Source organism: Lepisma saccharinum, chromosome 2, assembly GCF_977018435.1.
Source record: "Lepisma saccharinum chromosome 2, izLepSacc3.1, whole genome shotgun sequence".
Classification (NCBI taxonomy): Eukaryota; Metazoa; Arthropoda; class Insecta; order Zygentoma; family Lepismatidae; genus Lepisma; species Lepisma saccharinum.
Genome location: NC_139230.1, coordinates 209,281,271 through 209,307,191, shown reverse-complemented (window position 1 = coordinate 209,307,191; position 25,921 = coordinate 209,281,271). Strand labels below are relative to the sequence as shown.

At 37.9% G+C, this 25,921-nt stretch overlaps 1 protein-coding gene across 1 annotated transcript in view; it reads right to left on the bottom strand.

The window, feature by feature from the left end:
• LOC145984291 (uncharacterized) overlaps nucleotides 1-25,432 on the bottom strand; it is a 36,783-nt gene extending 11,351 nt beyond the window's left edge. Inside the window, exon 1 of the mRNA XM_083117932.1 lies at nucleotides 25,187-25,432. The gene's annotated coding sequence lies outside the window, so the exon portion shown is untranslated. The remainder of the gene's footprint in view (nucleotides 1-25,186) is intronic.
• Nucleotides 25,433-25,921: the final 489 nt, after the last annotated feature.

Sequence of the window (25,921 nt, the reverse complement as noted above, 5' to 3'; positions counted from 1 at the left end):
CGGGTTGAGATCAGGACTTTGGGCGGGCCAATCAAGTTTTTGCACACCCATATCCTCGAACCACGTGTTGATCACACCTGCCGTATGACATGGGGCATTGTCGTGCTGAAACAGATAAGGACCACTACCGAATTGTGCCAACAATGTCGGTAGCGCAGAATTGTCCAGGATCGTTTGGTATGCATCTGCATTCATGTTTCCACGCACTAACACAAGAGGACCAAGACCATACCAGGAGAAGCACGACCACACCATGATGCCACCTGATGGGGTGTCCGGTGACGAATGGCCAGATAGTGTAAGTGTATTACTGCTATTACAATTTGAATTTCTATCTGGTTAACCTTTACATTTTTGTTTGACCTAAATTAAGTATAAAGCACTATCACTACGCCATCTGGAAAGCTCTAATGAAACCGTAAATATACCACTGTTATGAGGCAACATTCAAGCTGTCCAAGCGCCTGCAGGTCATCAACGTTTTATCAGACACCCTTTAGTCCCGTAAGCTGAATGGAATGTTTGCTGCCTACAAGCCAAGACATGTCCTCATTTCCCGTTGCTACCTTCTCGTTTCTACACTAAACTTAACAAACGACCGTTAACAAGTGAGAATAAGTGGAAGCTCAAGGTGAAGGCAAAACTAAGAAGGTGACCTTCATGCGGAAACGGAACCTGGATAACTTGTTCTACCTTGAAACATTTACGACATTTCTTGTGGTATTCAGCAGCAAAGAAAATGAGCATGTTTATTGCATAAAGATATTAATTTTATCATATAAAGTTATGAGATACTTTAAGAACAGGCCACTGCAATATGTCTTCTCTTGCTAACTAGACTATAATGATAAGGTTGTGAAATTTTAATTAGTAATTCTGCATAATAAACAAATAATGTCCAATGTTCCAATAATAACGGAAATTAATATGCTTCAGGAATATGTTCTCAGTTATGAATTGCAAATATTTACAAGGCGTGTGTGTTTTTGCATGCATGTGTGGTCTTGCTGAAATTGCTGTCAATTAATTTACATGCGGAAGATGTACTTTGGAGTTGAGGCGAGTGGAGGAATGGTTTCTCACAAGAGAATGCCTGCGTTTCCTCACTATGCAGACATCTGGGTAGAGGAGGTGAAGTCGTCTCTGCTGCCAATTGTGTCGCCTCCCACTGGCATTTTTTCCTAGGAAATTGGCAACGTTTAAGTCCAGACGCGTCCTCACTGCTTCTACGTAGATTCAACACTTACACAAGTCGAATTTCCAAGACAGAGCTTATTTAAAGGCCATGTTCGTGCACGGATTGGCTAATCGGGACTGGACCTACAGTTTAAACTACTGGAGATGGAAAGAAAAATTTCCAAGAGATTATTCTGGGTCATATTTTTGCCACTCTTAGTTAATCGTGACGGTGAGAATGAAATTTATGAAGGGACACTCACAAAGGATCAGTAATGCCCAGATCAGGACTCGAACCTGAAAACTTCGTGAGTCGATCTCACACCTCGCTTGTGCTGCAAAGTTGTGCATTAAGCTTCTTACTTTGAAAAAGGGGGATTTCCATTCGATTGATTGATTCATTTGGTTTATTTCATTTCGTATCTCTGCCAGTTTTGGCTATTCGCGAAGATGAGGATGAGTGATGATTAGATGAAATTGATAAAGGGACACTCACACACAACACTCATGCCAAGGCCGGAATTCGAACCCGGGACCCCTGGTGTCGTAGCGCACTGTGCTAACCACTCCGCCACGGAGGCCGACGTTTTCCACTCGAAATTCAAGCACTTTACCATTTCACTTCAACGATTTCGCCACAGAACCCTCATATGTAGACACAATAAGTCGACTTGTGTTTTCGAATTTACATAATTTTCAAAATTTTAAGACATACCTAATAGAAGTCAATTGATTGATTGATTGATTTAGTTTATTTTACTTCGCGTTTTGTGCCTCTTAGCTAATTTGCGAAGATGAGGATGAGTGATGAAAGGATGAAATTGATGAATGGACAGTCACAAACAACCAAGCCCGACCAGGATTCGAACCCGGGACCCTTAGAAGTCAATTCAAACTGTGCCATTACAAACAATGAAACCTATTATAAACTGCATTTATTTTAAAAAAAAATACAATTTGTTTAAGTATAACTTACCGTTCTTTTCACTGACTTCTGTTCGCAATGGATACTACGTCTAGTGTCAAATATGCATTGACTTAATATGTTATTGCATGTAATAGGAACCACAGAAATATGACTTAGGACAAAGTCAATTGTGTTTCAAAATTATATATCATAGAAAATATGATAATGCATTTTACAAGTAGGCCTACCTGTTGCAGATTGCACAAGAGAAAACAAAAATTTGCATCCGCTTGCCTTGCAAGTTGAAAGAGCTAATGCACAATTTTCTCCGTTTTATAAATGCAAATAGTGTACATAATAAATCCTTATTGACGTGCTGTGTGACCCAATGCCAAGAGCGGGAAGTAACTCATTCAAATTGGCAAAACATTACTGGCCTTTATTTCAACCGGTGATAGCATTCTACAAATGGAACAATTACTATAATATGGTTATTTTCTAAACAATACTATTGTTCCAACGGGCTTGATGGCACAAATACTCGATATAAAAGTACCCCAGACAAGAAAACGTAGCTGAGCAATAGTTTCTTTTCCTTCCACATACCTAAGAAGATGTTATAAAACTTGTATAACACCTCATTTTGGTCTTCTAAGCTTCTAAAATTCTCTAGCTACCATGCAATCTCACTGCATACCATTCTTTACTTTGAAATAATTCAAAGATCATTCCACAAGTTATGAATTTTACGTAGAGTTCAAATTTTGTTCGTAAAAAGATTGAATAAAATTTTGCCCAATGTTTCATCCTGCAGATCTTTTCAATTTTCTTTTTAGAGAATGTAATTTCCACTTACGTTTCATCAATATACATCAATACTAAATTTTGCGCTGCTCAAAGAAAAATTTAATTCAAAGTAGTCAAGTCTCTAGAGAAAAATATAGGAGCAATTTTCAAATATAACATCAATTTTTTGTTACCATTTAAGGTTAGTTCACGTCACATACAAGTTAACGTGTTACGTTCTAGAACTAGAGTCTTGCCGATGGAGTAATGGTAACGTTATCCCTTTGTGATCAAGAGCTGCCAGGTTCGGTGAACGCACATTGCACAGTGGTTCGGATTCCATTGTAAATTGTCCTGTCTATATATATTTGTGATTGTCCCTATTTCATCTTACTATCCCCATTCATCTTCATCTTCGCAATTAGCTAAAAATGGTAGAAAAACAAATTAAAACAAATTAATCAACCAATCAAACCCATTGTAAACTGTACGCTCAGTCCCAATTACACTATCTGTGTATAAAGTGGACTTAAGAACAAACTTCGACGTTCTAAAAGCAGTGATCCTGGTTTGAAATCCGAATAAGGTATGGATGCTTGTGTGTCGCTTTACCAACTGTGCTCCCTCCAACCAATTCGATAGAAATGTAGAAATATCTCACACAAAACAATCAAACAAGTTTAAAAAAATACTTTAATACTCTTTCAAAATAGGAATGTGTATCAAATATATTCTTCTTTACCTTCTTTGTAACTACTATGTGTCCAAATCGTTCTTATTTTTTAGCTTTTGTTTCCGTCTCTAACCTCGTAGCTATTTACAGATAGTGACGTATTCGTGCCAGCTCCTATTCTCTGTGCCAAGAATACAGGTCCTCAGATTTGTTCCTCTTGTCTTTCTGAGGAAGCACGTAGTCATCTTTTGAGCTCGTCGGACAAGATGAAAATAATAAAAGTAAGAAAGATTTCAAGATCTTATCTTCTAAATAAATCATTGTAAACGTGAGCCATTTCTTGCTGTCAAATGTGATACACTGGTGTCTCACTAACTACAATATAACGTTAATCAACAATAGCGTTATGAAATAATACTTAGATGAACCCTGCTGTAAGTAAAGGGAGAACTAACACAGCCATGATGTAGTATCGTGTGATGTGGTAACATTTTGAGATTATAATCTCTCAATGCGTATTTGTTCATTAATTGCATGAGAATAACTAAAATATAAAAACTCGCGAAGTTCCATTCCAATATTGTATGCACAACTCACTTTTGCTTCTAATTGGACGAACAGTCACGGACATTTCTGGGTTGTAAAACCTAATTTACTGTAGTACAACAGTAATGTAAATGTTTCCGTTCAAAATAATGATGTTCCTTTGGTCTATGTCGACATTTGTTGTTTGACTCTATGTAGATTACATTGAATTAGTGATCGATTGTTTGTTGATTTATTCATTTGGTTAATTTTACCTCGCATTTCTGCCACTTTTGGCTAATCGCGAAGATGAGGATGAATGATGATATGATGAAATTGATGAAAGGGCACTCGCAAAGGACTTCCATGCGCAGGTCGTGATTCGAATCGGGGACCCGTGGCGTCCTAGCACGCTGTCCTAACCACTCTGCCACGGAGGTCGCCGAATTAGTACTCGATGCTGAAGTGTTAGATGGAGGGATGTTTTCTTCAGCCTTGGTGATAGCTCGTGATAGCCTTGGTGATTGTCCCCTATGATTTAAGATGGGGACAATGCGGCAACTGGGGAAATGCTTTGTGTATTTTTGTCCTAGCTGGGGGCTACTATCTTCCCACACCCCCTCCACTTCCAGCATTGCCTTGGACGCAATGTAAACAACACAAGAGTTAATGTACATACAATGCTCATTTGAAGGAGAAATGCAATTTTCATTAATGTCGTCAGCTGAAAATAGTCTTTTTTATAACAAAATAATAATAAGACCAAAAAATAATGATTTCCCGCCTAATCGAATAGTTAGTAGTCTAGTGTCCCGAGTTCGATACCCGCCGAGAGCTCCAGGTTTTCGGACAATTTGGAATCTATTCCTAAGTAATCATAGAGGACTCTGGTCTTGAAAGCCAAAAAACAGCGGCAACGGTATAAAAAAAATTGCATCCCCTTTCAAGCATCTAGCGTCAAGAAAATACACAATATGTACATGGGCGTCCGGAAGGGGGGGCAAGGGGGGCCACGGCCCCCCCTGGGAAATGAATTTGTACCTAAACCTTATATATTTCACAGATAATTTCATTTCAATCACAGTAATTTATGTTAATTATTATAAATTCGTTAAAGAAACATGATAATTTCAGACTGAAATAGTGTTTTTTGAGGGGGCATCACTATTTTGGAGGAAAATACATGTCCTTTGCCCCCCCTGGAAAAAATACCTTTCTTGCCCCCCCCTGGATAAAATCCTGCGGACGTCCATTAATATGTAGAGATACAACATGGGACAATATCAATCGTAAGAATACTTTATACATTGCGTTTGCTATTTGTCATAAAAATATTTGTAATTGCAAGGGATAATACAAGATCTTTATTCAAAAGTATAACTGGGTTCAATGCAATATATATTTTTGGAAACTTTGTTGCCGAGAATATTCTTTGTAGGATTCTGCTATTCTGTTCCTAGAACGCCCTCTCTTAAGACTTTTGGCAGGTCGTCATTCATTGATTGAGTTGGTTTATTTTACTTTCCATTTCTGCCACTTTTTGACTAATCTCGAAGATGGGGACGAGTCATGATATTATCAAATTGTTTAAGGGAAACACAAGAAAGAAACATGTCCAGATCGGGATTCGAACCCTGGACCCCTAGAGTTGTAGCGCGGTGTTCTAACCACTCTGAAACGAAAGTCGTTTTTCTTTCTTCACAAGATTGACTCTAGTCGGTTGGGGTTCAACAGCTACGAGGGAGAATATGGTTCTGTTCCCGGCGTTGAACCTTTTCGATAATCTCCACACGGTTCTGACGTTCATCCAGCCTCTAATAACAAGGATACCTGGAGAAAGGGAGTTAAAAGCGGCCGGGGCGTGGTGCTGATCACATCACCTTCGTTTTAAGTCGCCTTTTTGAACAGTTGGGCTAATGTGGACCAGAAATACATATTAAAATGAGATCCGAAACACTATGTGTCTCACACAGGTTATCGAACACAGGACCCCTTGATTACAAGGCTACGATGCTACCACTACACCATCGGAGAGGCACACGTCACCTTTACAAATGACCTAGATTGTGACTATGCGTTGAGCTCTACACCCACAACACCCTACCTGCCTTCATGGTATATTGCAGTGTGCAAGGAGTAGCTTTACTATTTGATTGAATTATGTTATTTTACGTCACTTTTCTACCACGTTTGGCTAATCGAAACGATGTGGATGAATGGTGATAAGATAAGATGGATAAAGGGACAATCACCAACACATATGGACGACGCCACACAAACCCCACAGAGGATTGTCCTGCCCGCAGGTCAAGGCACCAGAGCCTCGAAGGTCTGCAACTTGCATTTACCAGGGTGTAATACGTAGAAGTGAGGTTGACTCTTGAGTGCCTTTAGCGAAGGCCACCATTACACCCAGGATAGCTTTATGTTTTACCTTGCTTGCAACACCGATAAATATTTACAGCGTGTAGAGATCATGAAGACGAGTAACTTTTCCGTACTGACGTTATCCTCACTAAGGCCTCATTTTGAACCAACAGCCCTCGAAATAAGGCATTATGTATCCTCTATCTAACTTCCATTTTGTACATTGTCTACGTGTAGATGCAGCTATGGGCGTCGCCAGAAATTTTTGTAGGTGAGGTCAGGCAGTTAATATCAAATTGAGCATTATTATTATTATTATTATTATTGAAATTAATAAACTATAGTAATTGTTATAAACTAATAATAAATATAAATAATTTTGGTTCCAAACTGTTATAAATGTTATCATTTAACCTTGGGGAGAGACTCCAGATTAGTGAATATCTAGTGTACTGTTTTTCTTCAGTTTTTAATACTTACTTCACACTGTTATTATTATGAAATATATGGTTATGATATTTCCTTATTAACTTTTACGCACATTATTTAAGGAAAAGCTTTGGAAGTTAAGTGTAAAAGTTTATCATGAAGTTTACGTTCTGCAACCACTCACACATGGACGTCCGCAGGATTTTTTCCAGGGAGGGGCAAGGAAGATTATTTTCCAGGGGGGGCAAACAAGGCACATTTTCTCCAAAAATAGTGTTGTTCCCTTAAAAACATTGCTTAAATTTGAATTTATGGTGTTCATGCAATAATTAACACATATTATTGTGGCTAAAATGAAATTATATGTGTGAAATACATAATTTTTGGTTGACTTTCATTTCCTCCCTTCCGGACGCCCATGCACTGACACAAAAACTGTTATATGCATCACATGTATAAACTAGTAAACTAACTCCTTTGCAAACTGATTAAAATATCAATAAATTAAAAATAGTTAAAATGGTTTTATTACGTACAAGTGTTTGTTACGTTTTTGGTTTGTATTGACATAAATCAATTAGATTTCATACTTATATTTCTCTTGCATTCTTGTTTTACTTTCATTGTGCTATATTGTTGATATATATATATATATATATATATATATATATATATATATATATATATATATATATGTATGTATGTATGTATGTATGTAGAGAGAGAGAAGAAACGCAATGTTCACAAACACACACAGAGACAGACGTTATCCGTCGTGGGGTGTAAGGGGTGACCTTCCACGTAGTACACCCAAATGTCAACCTCACTTCCACGTTAGTACACCCTGGACTGAAGACTAACGAGGCTCTGGCGACTGGCCCCATGGTCAGTATAATTTTGTTTGTATTGTCCTATTTTTGTCCTTACGTGTGCTGAGTGCCCCTTTACAGCCTCAGCTTTTAACAAAAGTCAGAACATTTTAATATTTTATGATTTTAGTTGCAGCGATAGAGTTGTTATTTGTAACGATAAGGGGCTGGACCCCGTATAATGTGACGGGTGCAAAATAGCCTTAGTGCTGACGCACCCACAATTTTAAATTCAAATTCAAATTCAAGTTATCCGTCGTGTGTGTGTTTTTGATATTATCCTTATTAAAATATATTTGAATGAAAACTAAATTGTTTATCTTTGTTTTTATAACAAAAACTCTCCTCTCTGGAAATTTTTGGAGGTCTTTTTTTTTAGGACAACATTGTTGGTTGTGGGAAATCCACCCTATCCCCCCCCCCTCACTCCCAGAATTTCGCACCTGGCAGACGCACATCACTGGTTAAAAAAACGGATTCGGACTCAAAGCAGAAGCGTGCTTGAAGCAAAGCATTTGTGCTTGAAATATTAATCTGTGACAGGAATGGGAAACCAGGCTCGTCGAAGCGACAACGTCTTATATTATGACAGAAAGAGAAGCTCCGAATACTGCCTGCCTCATATGTACCTATAAGTTTCCGCATTCTGTTTCTTTAATTATCTCTACAATTGAATCCAAGCCAAAAATGGCTGCTGACCCCACGTGATCCAAGGAGTCTCCATCCTTATTTTTCTCCTGGACACAAGCGTTGTCTATTCTTGATCTTGGATTTAGAACACAGAGAGTGAAGCTGACAGTCGAGGGAGCGTACCTGAGAATCCGCCATTTGAACACGTGTACGAGTGTGGTATGCAAGGTGGGAATTAAAAGAGAGTATGCCTCCGACCCTCCACTTCTAGGCTGGGTATCGTCTTAAATTTTTGTATGGGCAGCCAGCTAGTTGATATAAAATTGCATAGTAGAAATAATGATATTAACCAAATAACAATTATTATTATAAACCAATAATGAACAAATTCTTGCTTATTACCAACTTGTTAATTGATTTGATTTTTGTTATTTAGCGTCGCTTTTCTACAACTTTTGGCTAATCGTGACGATGGGGATGACTGATGATAGGATAATATATTGATGAAGAGACACTCGCAAAGAACACCCATGCCCTGGCTGGGATTCGAACACAAGACCCCAAATAACAATTATTATTATTATTATAAGCCAATGATGAAACACTATTGTTTATTACAAACTTGTCATTTGATTTCATTTTTGATATTTAGCGTTGCTTCTCTGACACTTTTGGCTAATCGCGACGATGATATTGCGTGATGATTGATTGATTTGGCTTATTTGTCTTCGCTTTTCGGCCACATTTGACTAATTGCGAAGATGAGGATGAGTGATGATAGCATGACATTGATGAAGGAACACTCACAAAGAACACCCTTGCCCAGGTCGGGATTCGAACCCAAGACCCCAAATAACAATTATTATTATTATTATTATTATAAACCAGTGATGAAAAAGCTATTGCTTATTACAAACTTGTTATTTGATGTATTATTTGTTAGTTAACGCCGATTTTCTGCCACTTTTGGCCAATCGCGACGATTAAGATGAGTGAAGATTGATTGATTTGGTTTATTTTACTTAGCTTTTCGGCCACTTTTGGTTAATTGCGAAGATGAGGATGAGTGATGATAGGATGACATTGATGAAGGAACACTCACAAAGAACACCCTTGCCCAGGCCGGGATTCGAACTCAGGACTCCTAGTGTGAGCTTGAAAATTTGTATCAACAGAGCCGGAGTAAGCTCTACTGACGAAGCCGATACCTACAGACTCAACAGATGCTAGGAATGACTACACGGCTCATTTTTTTCGATGTGTTAGACAGGTGGCCCATTTGGTTCTCAGTAACACTCACGGCATTGAATGGAGCCTCCGCATGGTGTAGTGATAACCCTATCGCCTTGTAATCAAGGGTGCCGGGTTCAATTACCCGTGAATGCTCATTTCATAGTGTTTCAGATCCCACTTTAAACTGTAGATCCAGTTCCGATCAGTTCATCTAAGTATAAAGTGGACTTGAAACAAATTTTGACAAACTTTTACAGCACTTGCAAAAGCCCATCCTTCTGATGCTGTTAAATATCCAGAATCCTCACGACAGACACAAACTGACAGACCATATATTCCTGCATAAAATAGTCAGTAGCAACATCACAAAGTGGCCGCCTGCTCCAGGAAATTCACTTTCGAATAAATAAAGTACATAGCACCACCCGAAGCACTCAACTTTTCGCCTGTCAGAAGAAAACATTTATGCCGCATCTAAGCGTTCCCTATTGCACGGACTAGCCAATCAATGCAATAATTTAGCAAACAAAGTAGACAGTTTGAAAATCAGGCACTTCATTTTGTTGATTGGTTTGGTGTATAGCATGTCTGCCACTTTTAGCTAATAGTGAAGATGAGTATGAGTGATGATATGATGAAATTGATGAAGGGGCACTCACAAAGAACACCCATGCCCACCCAGATCGGGATTAGAATCCGTGACTTCTAGCGTCGTAGTGGGCTACGCTGACCACTTTTTTCTTATTTATTTATTTCTAAAGGAAAACCCTAAGCGGTAGTTTCTCTTTCTCTGTTTACACATATTTTAGTTTTTATTTTTCATTTTTCTCGTTATGTACAAATACAAACATCCATGCCTTACCCGGGATTCGAACCCGGGATCCCTGACGTCGTAGCGTGCTGTGATAACCACTCCACCACGGAGGTCGTCTTATGTATGCTGATTGATTCATTGATAAGTCCACTTTATGCACAAAAAGGCTAATCGGAACTAGACCTACAGTTTAAAGTGGGATCCGAACCACTGTGCCATGTGCCTCCACCGGGTATCGAACCCGGGATCCCTTCATTACAAGGCGACGACGTTATGTATGCTGAAGAAGGCTGTTGTGTTATAATAAATAAGTCACTTTACAGCATGTAATTTTATCTTGTTAGTACATTCCAATGTAAAATAGCTAATTCTGTATTTGGAATCCCCCGTTAAATAAATAAATAAGTATGAAATAATATCAGCTTCGAGCTCTGCCTCATTATGTTCTAAAAAGTACTTCCAACGTGCACACTTTCTGTAAAATAAAATAAACAATACAAAACTAGACCTTGCAATATAAAACAGTACTCTAAGTGGTATCCCCAGATAGTAAAATTTTTGCAAAGCATCTCCCAACTGTCTAATTGTCATCGGGTTAAATCATAGAAGCATCCCCTCAGCTAACTCCAAGGCTCGGCCAAACATCCCCCCAGCTAACATTTTCCACTTCAGGCACTGATCGATGTACAAGAACTTCTGAAAATGTCGGATCTAAATCGATCAGGTGTATTGTGTGTCAATTTCTGTGAAGAACGTTAGATACCATGGAGAAAATTCTCTAATCTTTTCTGCAGCAGAACGCGTAGGTGTGCGTGCGGTAGTTCTTCAGGAATTGTTCCTACCTTTTTCTAAAATACACCGGAAGCTGAAAAAAGCACTGTCCTAAAGGGGTAAGTTCATTGTATTCTGGGTGTAATATGATGACCGTCACAAGACTTTACGAGCCTCCTGCTCGCGTATCTTGGCAGTGAACCAATCCACGCACGTACGTATTGTACAAGCAAATCAATTCTTACCTGCTTTTTTTTCTTTTATGCTTGATTGGCTATTTGCCTGGATGCTGAGTTTTCCCCGCTACCCCTACACAGCAGTGTTTATTCAAGTATCGCACTCGTGCCGCATGAAATTAAGTCATTTCCTTAAGGTGTTATGATTTGCTCGTAATTTTGAGTTCGTGGAAATCTTGCAAGGTATATAATTCTTGAAGCTTTCCTGGCTGTGAACGATGAAGAGATTTTCTCTGGATATCAACCAGGTGATTTCCTCACAGGCTTCCGAGCTATCGAGAGCTAACGTCACTCTCATCTTCAGGGGTAGACCCAGGGACCTTGTTTTTTTGGTGATAACACCAAAAAATGTTAATTGCAGCAAAAAAGTGTTTATGAATGTGCAGTGGCATGTTCTGAACACATTTTTCACCCATTCGAAATCGCTAAATAACGTGAATCTGGCATAAAATGCGAATTTCAGCCCATTTTGTGCTTAAACAACGAAACATGCCGCGAAAATCCTATATGCTTGTGTTTTAGGTTTTAGAAAGCAAAATGTACCATATTCCTTCATGTATGACACGCACGTTCTCCAACATTTTGTGCAAGAGAAAACTATAATGCATGTTATGCATAGAATAGTTGCTTCAGCTACATGAAAAAGTGTGTAAATGGATGATTTTCACGTTTTTCACCTTCTATCGGAACGCTTTGTTTCATAGAACAAAGTGGAGGGGTTCTAACAGGAGAGTGAGTGCGCAACAACGTCACGCGGACGAGGATTGATTGATTGATTGAATTGTTGTTTTATGTCCACTTTATGCACATAAAGGCTAATCGGGACTGGACCTACAGTTTAAAGTGTAGCACTATGTGCCTCCACCGGGTATCGAACCCCGGACCCCTTGATTATAAGGCGACGACGACACGGGCGAGGAGTAAAGAAAATAACTTCTTCAAAAATCTGTTCCAACAGAACAGGCGTAGGCCATGTGACCTGCATTACAATGTATACATTAGAAGGTATAATTTTAGGTATATTTGTCAGAAAATGTGCTAAAATAAAAAAGCGAATTTTGCGAAAAATAACAAGAAAATAAAAAGAAACACAGAAAAAGCAATACCCCAATCTATCCACTGTGAATTCAACAAGGACCTGGGGTACATAGGGGGACTGGAGTTGTGAAACTGGAGGAGAACAGTAGGCCTACCTCAATAATCCACAAGCATGTCCGATATGTGTAGGGAAACAGTTAATTGGTTCACTTAATTGGATGTGAGACGATGAAAAAATCGGATAACGGTTGCTGCTCGATGACGTAGTGGTAACGTCGTGGCCTGTCTCGGGTTAGATATCCGGTGAAGGCACATAGTGATTCGGATCCCACTTTAAACTGTAGGTCTAGTACCGAATAGCCTATCAGTGCGTAACATGGACTTAAGACAAAAAATCAAATCAAAACGGATAAGGGGGTGGTAGGAAGTGTCCGTAGTCTTCAATTAAGGTACTATTCCAGTAGTCAGGAGAAAATCTTCAGTCAAAATTTCTGGTCACAGAATTGAACCTGTGACATCCTGAAAACTGATTGACTGACTAACTTGGTTTCTTCTACTTCACTTTCTTGCCATTTTGGGCTAATCGGAGGATAAGTTATGATATGATGAAATTTATGAAGGGACACTCACAAATAACACCAATATCGGATTCGAATCGGAGACCCCCCGGCGTCGTAGCGCGCTGTGATAACCACTCGACAGAATAATTAGGGGAATATATTCAAATCCTACATATTCTTAGTTCATTTTTTTACGTTCAGTGAGTGATTATAGGTTTCTGGAACAACTAAAACATTTGTCCATCTCATTCTTTCATAATTCTGTTCAACAATAAAATCATCACAGTAATGAAGTCCACATTGTAGAAGACTGTATATTTTGATATGGCTTCAATGCTGCTTCATCTCCTGCTGTCCTTTCTGTAGATCTAATTTTCAAAATTGTATGCATTAAAATATGTCAATAATCTGCCCGTGGCTCGAGCTTGGAATAGCTAGAACAAAGTGAATCGAATACCCAGAGCTGGATTACAGAGGCTCTAACACGGGTTAAGATATGTGGGTTGTAATTTTCCGTCCTCTGCCTTTCTACATTTTAGATGGTTGTGATCATGCGAAAGCAGTGACGAAGACCACTTTTCAGAGAGGGGTAGAGGAACCTAGACGAAACAGACCCATCCCCTAATGTTCTATAATTATGTTACAACTTTTATATAACATTTGTTACTATTCAACATCGGTGGCGAATTCATTGGGTACTTGGCTCACCAGCTGACCACCCACCCCCTAGACAGGGGTAGCTGCTCTTCCCTGGGTATGTGGAGAGTTCGCCCCTGTGCGATGAAATTAAGAAAATAATACATCAAAACGTGCATGATTCTATTGCTTTTCAAACTCAGAAATAATTACTGCATTACAAAATAAGTTTGTGAGGAGCAAAACTATAATTGGTGAAACAAGGAATTTTACTTACTCTAATATTAATTAAATTAAATTTGTGAAGCTTCGGTTGATTTTGCACCCTCTGGATCCTTCGTCCTACATCTACTCAGCCTGCTGGATAACTTTCCACTCTTTACTCTCATTTGTAGATTCGTTTGCCATTAAGACAATAACAAAAACGAATTACAAACACGAATACTTCAATTAGTAATATCGAGAAAAGAGACCGAAATAAGTGACAAAACAAACCATTTATTGTTGTTAAGTGTTTTTTTTATGAAATCGAAAATGGAACATATAAATTAAAATATTATTATCCAATATCCTAAACTAAGCATTATTCCTGAATAAAAATATTGACAAAAAAGGGGTTTCGGAGAAAGTAAATTACTTCAACTAAAACCCACTCATCAAATTTGAGTTAAATTCATTTCAAATTACAGTGACATAATTGAGTTTTCCATCACCCTACCAAGAGAGAAGGAAAACTTGTTGGAAAATAGACAAATTGATTAAATTTGGTCTGAATACTAATCCAGTGCGACATGTGATCTAACCAGCATCCGTAGTCTGAGAAATCTTGGTCCATTGCCATGGATGCTGAACTGGCAATTTTTCAAAATGTTCCAATTTCAACAACCTTGGTGTCATTTTTCAAGATCTCATCACCTTGTTCATTTTTCTTGCTGATGGGCTTTCCCCTAGAAGAAGATTTTCAAGAAATTGTTGAAGATAAGAAAAATAAATTTGTGTTGGATACATGCATCGTACTTGCAGTTAATGATTAATATAGAACGGATTCTTAGTTGCTAAAAAAGAGGTATTTGGGATTTTATAAACTCCATTTTAGGATTTTCAGGCGTTTGTAATAAATTAATAATAATGATCTTATGAATATCTCGTTTTAGGTGCAATTAGGAACAAAAAGTCACTAATTTTAGTGCAACTATTTCTTTGATGATAACCCTTTACCATGAAAAGATACAATTTGTCCAATACTAATTTTTTACCACCTTTTGAAGTAGTGCACCACCATATGCTTTTCAATGTGAAGTGGTGAATTACTTCTGGTAGTCTGTGAGTAGGCAATTGTACACGCACGTCACTTAGTACTTCGGCAGTTTGTTTCTTTAAGCAGTGGATTTGCAAAAGATACAATCCAAACTACATGATTGGATTGCGATAAAGCTATAATTTGTATACCTTCCTGCATTCTATTTTTAATTCTTAATAACCGAGATGAGAAACTTCTAACCGTGTGTACAAAAAGTGTAAGTGTGTATCAAATAAAGTGTATAAAATAAAATGTAAGTGTAATAAAATAAGTGTATCATTACATGGACACCGTATTACTAAATTCGGTGACCCTGGACATGAAGAATTAATCTCCACGTTGCAGGAAGTTATGGGTGAAAACTTCATGCTTTCGACTGCTGCTGGTCCCCAAGGAAAGTTTGCCTTTGCAGTGGTCTTGAGCTCAATAATTTATTAGTAAATGTCTTTGTGGTTGAAATTAAGGGTCTTTCCTAATAGAAGTTAATATTAAATTTACACGAAAGTTTTAAAAGGCACTTTTAAAGTATAAACAGGGCTTTATTTATAAGAATTTATGGTTCATTTAAGTGTTTTATGTCATATAGAATTTCAGTGAAGGGATGTTGTGCATATGAAACGCAAATATCTCTAAATAGCATAGGCCTGGGAATTAGTAAAGAAAATAAATAGGTGTGGAACTAGAAATTCCTAATGATTAATTTATCCTGGTTTCCAGAATAACGCGACCCATGGAAACTCAAGTTACATGATATGAAACCGATTTCTCATTCAATTCTCATCGAGAAAACAGGAACAGGAGGCCTGGGATGCAACAGATGGTCGAATATAAGGAAAACACAGGATTTGTTTGCCAAGCAAGACAAAATAAATCATCTATTCTTTTCACTGCCAATCATTCTTAGATTTTGTAGCTATAGGCGATAGGAATATATGTGGAAAACACCTTGTCATGGAGACACGCGGGAGTTTAGAGGTAGGGTTCACAATTCTGAATCTCGGCTACAGTGAAGGTAATGCGACGAACACCACACTCCGGCCACTTTTACCCTCCAGGGCTGTCGTCAGGTGCTCATTGATTTGAGACTGGGTGAGACCCCAGAGACGCTTTATGCAGAGATATTTCTAGCAAAACTTACATCAGAGATCATCCAACTATGGAATGGAGCCTATACTGTATAAAATATATCGTTTTTTTTGTTTTTTTAATGATAAGCATAAAATCTTGCATTGCAGAAGAGCTGACAATGCTTAGCATCGCTTAATTAGCGTCGCTTTTTGACAATTTTGGCTAATCGCGACGATGAAGACCAGTGATGATTAGATGAAACTGACGCAGGGACACTCGCAAAGAACACTCGTGCCCAGAGAGATTCGAACCCAGGATCCCTGGCGTCGTAGTGCGCTGTGATAACCACTCCTTCACGGAGGTTGGCATATATATGTGCATTATGTCACAGAAGCATATCATTATTTCTTTGCATATTGTTCTAGTGAGATATTGCTTTGCAAAATTCTAAATCCTATGATAAACTTATGAATAGAATAACGGAATGAACACAATGATACATCCAGGCTTTATCCAGGGTTCGAGTCGTATTGCGGTATGTTAACCACTCCACCATGAAGGCCGGCTCGACTGGATCGATGACCGATCGAGTTTAGTGGTCCCTTTCAATTCGGCCACCGAAGTTCCCGGGTTCAAATCCCGGCGTCGTGGGTCTTCTTTGTGGTGGGGGATTATTTAGGACAAGGTTGTTGGTGGGGGAAAGTCCCTTCTGCCCACCCCCAAGGATTTAGCACCCTGTACCATGGTTCATATTCCTCGAGTTGATCCTGATTCAGGATGAATTGTGTTTCATTATAAAGCTCTTTTATTCAAAGCTACAACTTTAAAAATTCGGTCCCAAGAGTGTGGTAAATACAGAATATATGCATTTTGTATGTAAAAGTGTCCCTTTTTTACGTTTATAATTGGCTCAAAATGTGAGTGCCGTGCCAAGTGCATACTTAAATCGAATTTACGAGTAGACCTAGATATGTTTCGTACATGTAGGCACTTCTTCATTTGATCGTGTTATTTACTTTGGCTACTAAAACTGGGTCCAACGTTTTAATTTTTATTGCTTCTTGTCCCTCGAGTTAACATGGCGACAGTTTTATAACTGTCCTCGTCGCTTTCTGGGCCACCCACATACGTCCTGTAATGCTAAAGCATAATCATTCACGTTAGTTGCATGGAAAGCCTACTTTTTTCACAAGCTTTGAAACCAAATGACATTGATCTAACTACCTTAACAGAGACAATCGATTGCCTTTTGTTACAATATAAAACGAATTAGTCAAGATTCTTTATTATGTACAATGTTTTGAGCACAAATGCTACTTTTCTTTACGAAATCAGCCTTCGTTTTACTCACTGATGACAATATCCTTTATATTATATGGATGAATTAACAATACAAAACATATACTAGCTTACCTATTCAGATTTTATAGAAGCAGAATTTGATTAATAATTAATATATAGCCTAACCCCAACAAACTAAATGAAAATAAATTCATTCCTCCACCTAGTTCTGTTCTCTGTCATTGGATTATAAAGCGGGCAAGAGAGAAAACCGTCCTCCAATAATCCAAGTACATGTGTTATACATGAGGTATGAGAGGAACTGATATTGCTCCCCTTCCCCCGTTTTCTAAAGTGACGATGGCACCTATGATTATTATTAAGAATTGATTTCTATCTTTCTCTTTCATTATGTTATTATCGTATTATATACATACATACATGCATACAAATAGATACATACATACATACATGTGTGTGTGTGTTTTATCGTACACACGTTTGATTAGAATTGTTGGTGCAGGCAATGCTCAAAGTGAAAATTCCTATCTGGGAAGGGGGCAGTGCTTGCTCGAGTTTCGGGATATGTGGGGGTGTTTGTATGGATTAATATTAAGAAATGCAGTGGGTGGGGGGGATGCTTGTGCAAATTATCCTACCTGTTTTTTTTTCTTGTCAATGTATCAGAACCATTATTTCCCAGCGCTTCTTCTCCCTTTTCATTTACATCTTCAAAAATCTTTATCGCCTGATCGTACTTCTTCTTATTAAAGCTCACTATCATATTATCTGAATTACAAGCAGAGACTATGCATTTCAAATTAGAAACCAATGTATCATTAATTTATTGTGAAAAGTTGTGGACAAAACATAAAATACCTGTTAACATTACATTAGGTTTTTCTCATGATTTTTCAAATGGCAAGAGGAGTCTATAAACAAACTTGGGAATGAAAATTTTCTTAACTGGGGGGGATAGCATCCTCCGCGTTCTCTCAACTTCGAGCATTGTACTTAGATATAAAGTGATTCTTTGTGACAGTAGAAAGAAACACCACTTTAATTATAATCCAAACTCCAATTAGTAAATAATAATGAGATTCATATGCAGAGGTCGAGTTTTCTTCTATGTAGAGCATGAATTACCGGTGATAAATTAATCTGCAATAAAACATAGATGATATGAAAATATATACATACTTTCGAAGATAAATTGTATCTTTATCTCCCATTTGACTAAAATAGACTCAGACTGTCTCGAGCATCAGTTCTCAACTTGGGATGCTTCATTTCGCTTGACGCGATGCCAGGAATATGAAATAACGCGTGCCTTTCTTGTAGTGAGTTTCTTGAGATGATAAACGTCCTTTCCTCAGACGATAAGTAACACCTGGGTTATTCCTGAGTTCCTCTTTTAAATATACTAAGCATTTGGCTTTCAATTCCAGGTAACATTCCCTTCAGCATAAAGTACCAAACTAGCACACATTCCTTTCTGTCTTTAATGGAATGGAACTTTTTCTATTATTTACCATCGCTTTTCTACAACTTTTGGCTAATCGCGAAAACGAGAAAGTTGATTGAGAGGAACTCACAAAACACCCTATGCTCAGATATGGACTAGAACCCGGAAACTGGATGACTGTAGTGAATTTAGTGTAGTGTGGTGAATATTCGTTAAAAATTATATTATTTAATCGAAGATTGATCTTGATCATCTCATATGACGTAAAATTGAAATGTAAGATAAAATGAAAGTCACACATTTCTGAAGAAGCAGATAGAAAACTTGGCAAATCAGTGTAATAATATCAGATAAGCAACAACTTCAACACAATAATCCGTGATATATATGTATTATATAAGTAGAAAACAAATTGTGAGGAGGCTAAAGTTTTGTTTGTTTGTTTTAATGTCTTCTTAACTACAAAGTTCAGGTCAGTACAAGATAATACCCCTTTGACGACCATTTCATTAATCCATGCCTATTTACCCCAATTACTTATTTAGACTTTCATATCTGAAGTATCTGTAAAATATTTAAAAAAAATATTTTACAGATAACTTACAAAGGAGAAATGAAATATGAAGTAATACCATTAGTTCTGTAAGTGCCTCAACGATGGTGTAGTGATAACATCGTCGCCTTGTGATCAAGGAGTCCCGGGTTCGATACCCGGAGGAGGCACATGTCACAGTTGTTCGGATTCTACTTTAAACTGTAGGTCCAGTCCCGATTAACCTTTCTGTGCGTAAAGTGGACTTAAAACCAGAAATCAATCAATCTTTAGTTCTGTAACCTTTGAAACCCTGTCAAAACATCCAGCAGGTGATATCGAACCAAAAAATATATTAAAAAAGTGATCTATAGAGAATCCGTTTCAATTTTTTTAAGTTTTAAGATTGGATTAAGTTTGTTTTAAGTTCCCTTATGTACTTATGTACAGATAGGCTAATCAACGTCTTATTAACTTCGTAACAAACGAGAGTAAGGCGAAGTAATTTATTCAAATAGCAATAAGTAATTGTGATTTAGAGTACAAGCAGGGTACTAAGTGAAATACTACTTTTATGCGAAAAGATTATCCCTGTCACAACAATTTCGAAACAAGGGTGATCTTCAAAAGGACATTTTTTTTTTCAGTTTCATTGTAACTGCTTTTACAAAACTCATGAAATGCCTGGTTGGTTTCCGATGATTTCTGAACAAACTCATTTTCTGGAATGGCTAATATTGTTCTAAGAGTAAACAAAAAAAAAAAAAACTCGTTCAAAATAATAATTTGTGGAAGAATTTGGCTGTGTTTAGTTGACAAAGCCAGGTTGTAGCTAAAATATGTAGTTGAAATATATCAGACGATTAAGGTTTGGAAGTAAACCTAGTCTCCTTAAAGCTCCTTTACGAATTCTTGCATTTTTTTCTTCCTTGGTACTTTTATTTACATGTTTCTCATTATTCGAATAACTTCTGTGTTCTGCTAAAATATACATGTCGAATAGAAACTAATGGTATGTACACAATTGAAAATAAGTTGTCATAAGGACATTACACATTGTCTCGCTGCGCCCAATAATTTCGTACATTTTCAGTGAGACAACATAACATATATCAAATTCTGCTGAACATAGAACAAGCTAGAGGCTACAAATACTCTTTCTCTGTCTTGTTCTCCAATGTAATTTTGACCTAACCCTAACTTGAAAAAAATAATAAAACTCGTTAAGATTAACAAGAAATACTATTTTTAAGCATTCTACACTACAGAAGTATTATACATGTTAAGCACGATTATGGATTTGACTAAGAAAACCATATCACAATTTAACTTGATAAAATGTGTGTATTTTTATGTGGATGTGGGTGTGTATGCATGAGAGATGCGTTTAGGCACCTGTCTGAGATGAATAATTATTTTGTCTCTTGTATAAATAGGATAAATATTTAACCCCACAGCATGTGGGATTGCATTGATTGATTGATTTGGCTTATTTTACTTCATTTTTCCTGCCCCTTTGGTTAATCGCGAAGATGAGGATGAGTGATGATATCATGAAATTGATGAAGGGACACGCACAGAGAATACCCATGTCCAGGCCGGGATTCGAACCCACTGGCGTCGTACTAATCACTCCGCCATGGAGGTCGGCATCTGGAGTTGTAGTACACAAAAAAATTATTAGAAGTCACAAATCAGTGTTTTCTAACAGGCTTGCATTCCAGTGATAGAGAAGAAACTTAAAACAATGGCTGTGTCAGCTTTATCGCAGTTGTTCAAACTTCACAAACACAATGAAATTGCACCGCGATATTGGTACAATCGCAATGGTCTCTACTGTTCCAATACATCAAAAGCATGTAAACACATAACATGTCAAACAATACCAACCTCATGAAAAATAGCAATCGTTCGATTCAAACCAACCTCTCCATCATATTTTAAAATTCCTTTTGCGTCAAAAATGCTCGATCGGCTCCGATACATTTCTAGCGCTTACAATAACTTACATTGTAAGTGACAAAACCTATCTTCCAATAGTTACATGAACATTTCTTAGAAGTTATGTTTTACATTTTTTTTGCTGTTTGTACGGATTAGGCTTAACAAATGTAAGTACTGAAATTATAATTTATGCATCGAGGTTAATCCGAATTGCAATGCTGTTCAACTTTGAACCTCCTGATCGCCAAGCAACGATTGTTGCTTGTAACCATTGTAACCATTGGACCACATTCCCTAAAGGAATTTAAAATTTCAGCTCTACAAATTAGCAAACACGAACACTTCCATATATTCATACACGGCCATTTCGAAATTTTGCACAAAAGCCTCATATATGGTTATTTTGGTGCACTGTCCACCCAATGCCTGCTGTCTCAATTCCCGGCGGAGGCTCAAATTTCAGTGCTTTACAGCCTAGATTAATTCTCGATTAGCCCCTGTGTGTGAATTAGATTGCTACTCGTACTGATGTTGTTTACTTCATATCATGGATCTACTTCATGGATCCATTTCGCAAAGTGTTAAAGTTCAATTTATGCACAAATAGGGTAGTCAGGGTTGGATCTGCATTTTAAAGTAAAATCTTAACTGCTGGTATGTGTCTTCACCAACCAGGAATCGAACCAGAGAACCTTTGCTTGCAAGGAGATGGCATTTACTACAATGAAACCCACCTCGCCTTACGGAAAATTTCCTTGAGATAATTTTGGAGATACCTATGATAATACTCGAATCGAAGATAGCATATCAACTTTCAGATAGTGTTGAAGAGTTCTGAATTACCTCTTTAAAGAGTAGTTACGTCTTACTTAATACCGCACCATGTTTCAAATGGCGTCCTTTGCTGGGAAGTATTTTTAGGCTCTACTACAATACTCTGCCTCGACCTGGCAGCTATCCTTTACCGAAGTCTGTACAAATAGCTAAACTTACCTCAGCCAGGAAAAAAGAAAGATTCGGGAAGGAATGACGTCTTGCAGGAAGGTAGCAAGCATGAGGTACAACCTACACTCGGATACACTACTAACCGAATTTTTTATCTTCCTTGAAAACCTTGTTGACAGCAGTAGCCGTGGAAGATATACTATATGATAAACTAGCATCTTGGCGCTTTCAATATCACTTCTTCCTGGAGCAGTTTTGGTACAGGTATAATAAAAATAAAAGTATTTACATCTCTTTTTAAGATATTTTCATAGCATTAGTTCTTTAAAGGTCATGTTTGTAAATGGTCGCCGATCTGGGAAGTTAGAGCCTCAATGGCTAAAGAGAGGAAATGTTGTAGCAAAAGCAGATTTAGACTAGATTAATACATGAGACCGTACGCATCTCAAACTTGCAAACTTGGAGAGGATATCCAGAAAAGGATTCGCTTCCCTCTATTTCCCATTTATATATATATAGCCCTTCATGTTTGTAATCCACCTGGAATATCTGGTTCGAGGGTGTTTATATAAGTGGCTACTACCAAATCCACTTTCGCTTATACATTATTTAACGAGTCAGTGGTAAATACTAATCAGGAAATTTCCAAAGAGATAGATTGGGTGTCTCTTAACTGGAGATCCGATCTCGATTAGCCTATGGGTACGAAGTGAGCTATCCTGTAAACTTTAGATTATCCTGTGCTTTAAAAGTTCACGTTAGTTCCAACTCAGGATGGATATTGATGGTCCGATTTCAGATCTCGTACTGCCGTTCCAGAAATTCCAGATTTTTATTCAGACGTTCTGCTAGGAATGTGTTTTGGCCACACCCCAGGTGAAATGTTTGATATCCTCCCAAGAACTGCTCCATTTCGTTTGAAGTATTGATGTGTAAGTTCCTAATACGAAGATGTAAGCTTCTTTCTCGGTAGCTCAATCAATTTTGATGCCGTTATACTTTCGTTACCCTAAAATATCTAGCTTTGAAGTTGTGTGTGTGTGCGTTCCTTGCGTGACACAGAAAAGACATGAAGAAAATCAACAATTGTAAACGTGAACTCTATTTTGGCTTTGTCTCGACGAATCGGCCATTATTTCGTGCTTCTACGTCGCACTGTCACTATGTGGTATTTATAGCTGAAAAACCCAGTCATGCATATTTTCATTTATAGTTCACAAGTCGTATTTCTGATCTGCAAGTAGAGCTTCGAATACAAACGATGAGAGCTTCATAATAAAACCGAATATACTATAAGGAAATTAAATTGATATTTTTGTTTCTATTCCAACACCAAAATCAGTATACCAAGCTGGCGTGCGTATGTTAATTAAAACAATATGATATAAAATTAACCTGCTTTGCTTATCAATTTGTTTTATGTCACATTTTCAACCGCAAAGCTAGACGATGAAAATGCATAAATAATTTCATTAAACGAATGAGACATCGAGCATAATAAAAACAGATGCCTTATCCGGACCAGCAATCCAGGATCTTCGAGTTCTGAACCATCATTCTTATATATCGACTGGTCCCGTGTTCGAATCCTGGCCTAGGCATGGATGTTTGTGAGTGTCCATTCATCAATTTCATCTTATCATCACTCATCCCCATCTTCGCAAATTTGCAAAAAGCGACACAAAAAGCGAAGTAAAATAAAGCAACTCAATCAATCAATTATATATCGACTATCGAGCCGACCTCCGTAGCGGAGTGGTTAGTACAGCGCGCTACGATACAAGGGTTTCCGCTGGTTCGAATCCCTCCTTGGGCATGAGTGTTCTTTGTGAGTGCTCCTACATAAATTTCATCATATCATCACTCATCCTCATCGTCGCGATTATCAAAAAGTAGAAGAAAAGCGACGCTAAAGAACAAATTAAATTAAATTAAAATCAACGACCATAGATGTCATCTTCTCGTCTCGTTTCTTAACATGCCAGACGAATAAAGTAAAGCCAATGTATCGGAGACAAGCAAGAAGTCTTAGAGACATTTCATATTTCTTTGGTGGAAGACGTTATCGGTTCCTATTATTGCACATGGCTCAAAGCAGTAATTAATTGATTAAAAAGTCGAAGTGTTTCCTATTCGTATTGGCTATGATGCTTATTACATCGTAGTACAAGTTTTCAACACATATGATTCCTGTTATCTGACCGAATAATATAAAGAAATGTTTCGCTTATTGTCTCGTAGTTCGAATTTCGATATTTCATTGTCCATGACAAACCCACAAATTCATAGCCGCTTAATTTAGAAGCGGACGTTAAATAAATAGTACAACAAAGTTGTACAAACATTTATGCAAGCCACTTATTTTTTACAATTGTAAGATATTGATAACTTGTTCGCCAAAATATGATATTGTTAATATCCGACATAAACTAAGGACTGACTAATAAACTCGTGTTGTTGGTACCGTCTTGTAATCAAGGGGTACCGAAAGCGAATCCCGTTAGTTGTTTCAAAACCCGCATGAATCTCTCTCGCATATAGCTCTTTGGTCAAATATGCTTCTCATCTAACACACTTACTAACCATATGTGTATAATTTAATAGGAAACAGTCCAGTGCAATTTCATTAACACATTCAAGAACGTGTTAGTCTCGCTACATAAAGTGAACCACCATGAAAAGAAAGAAAAACAATAGAAGCGAACTATTATTCCAACAAATTCAACATTTCAAAGTGCGACCTTCGCATATTAAATGCGGTGGAGGCACAAGTGGTTCGGATCCCACTTTAAACTGTAGGTCCAGTCCTGATTAGCCTTACTGTGCATAAAGTGGACTTAAAACACCAACTCAACAACATATTAAATGCTTGGATTCGTTATTTGTGCCTCAATGTTTAACATAACCCAATTATGATGATGATGATGAACTAGATTCAGTCACAAAGAGAAAAAAGAAAATATCCTAATATTACTTATCATTATATCTAATTACTAAATACCTGTTGATTATCCTTAAATCCTCAACGCCAGGTGGTGCCCGTCTCACAAGCTAAGATGATATTCCACTTTGCTCACTCGGTCTCTTTAGCAGATCTGCACGTGGTACTCAAACAACGGTTTCAACGGCATTTGATCGTTGGGGACTTTTTAGAACAGTTCAACTGTCGCGCGCCTGCTCCTGCTCATGCCAGATTCCTTCTTCCGAGATCTGGACCCAACGTTACCCTACCTATTCTTCGAGTTAATGAAAGTGAAGAAGAATATAAATAGGTGATACCTACTTATATCCCGCAGTTCCTCGCTTTCCGACCCATTGCCAACTCGGCAAAGAGCTCTGGAAGCCGTAACCAGCCTGCTCGTAGTAGTACGCTCAATGCAACTACACACACTCCGTACCTAGCACAAAGGCGTACGTAAGGCAAGGCCGATGAAGATGTAGCCCTTCCTAAACAAAAGTGTGATACAATTAAATACTATACAAATGTTTGGAGAATTATCACATAAAATTTATAGGGATTTATGTTTCGGAGAGTCGACCTCCGTGGCGGAGTGGTTAGCACGCAGCGCTGCGACACCAGGGGTCCCGAGTTCGAATCCCGGCCTGGGCATGGGTGTTTGTTTGTCATTGTCCTCTGGGGCGGTCGGACACCGGACCACGTGCGCTGGCATCGGATCAACGTACCCTTAAAAACGAATCCAAACTCGACATCTTTATCTCCATAAAAAATGTGACC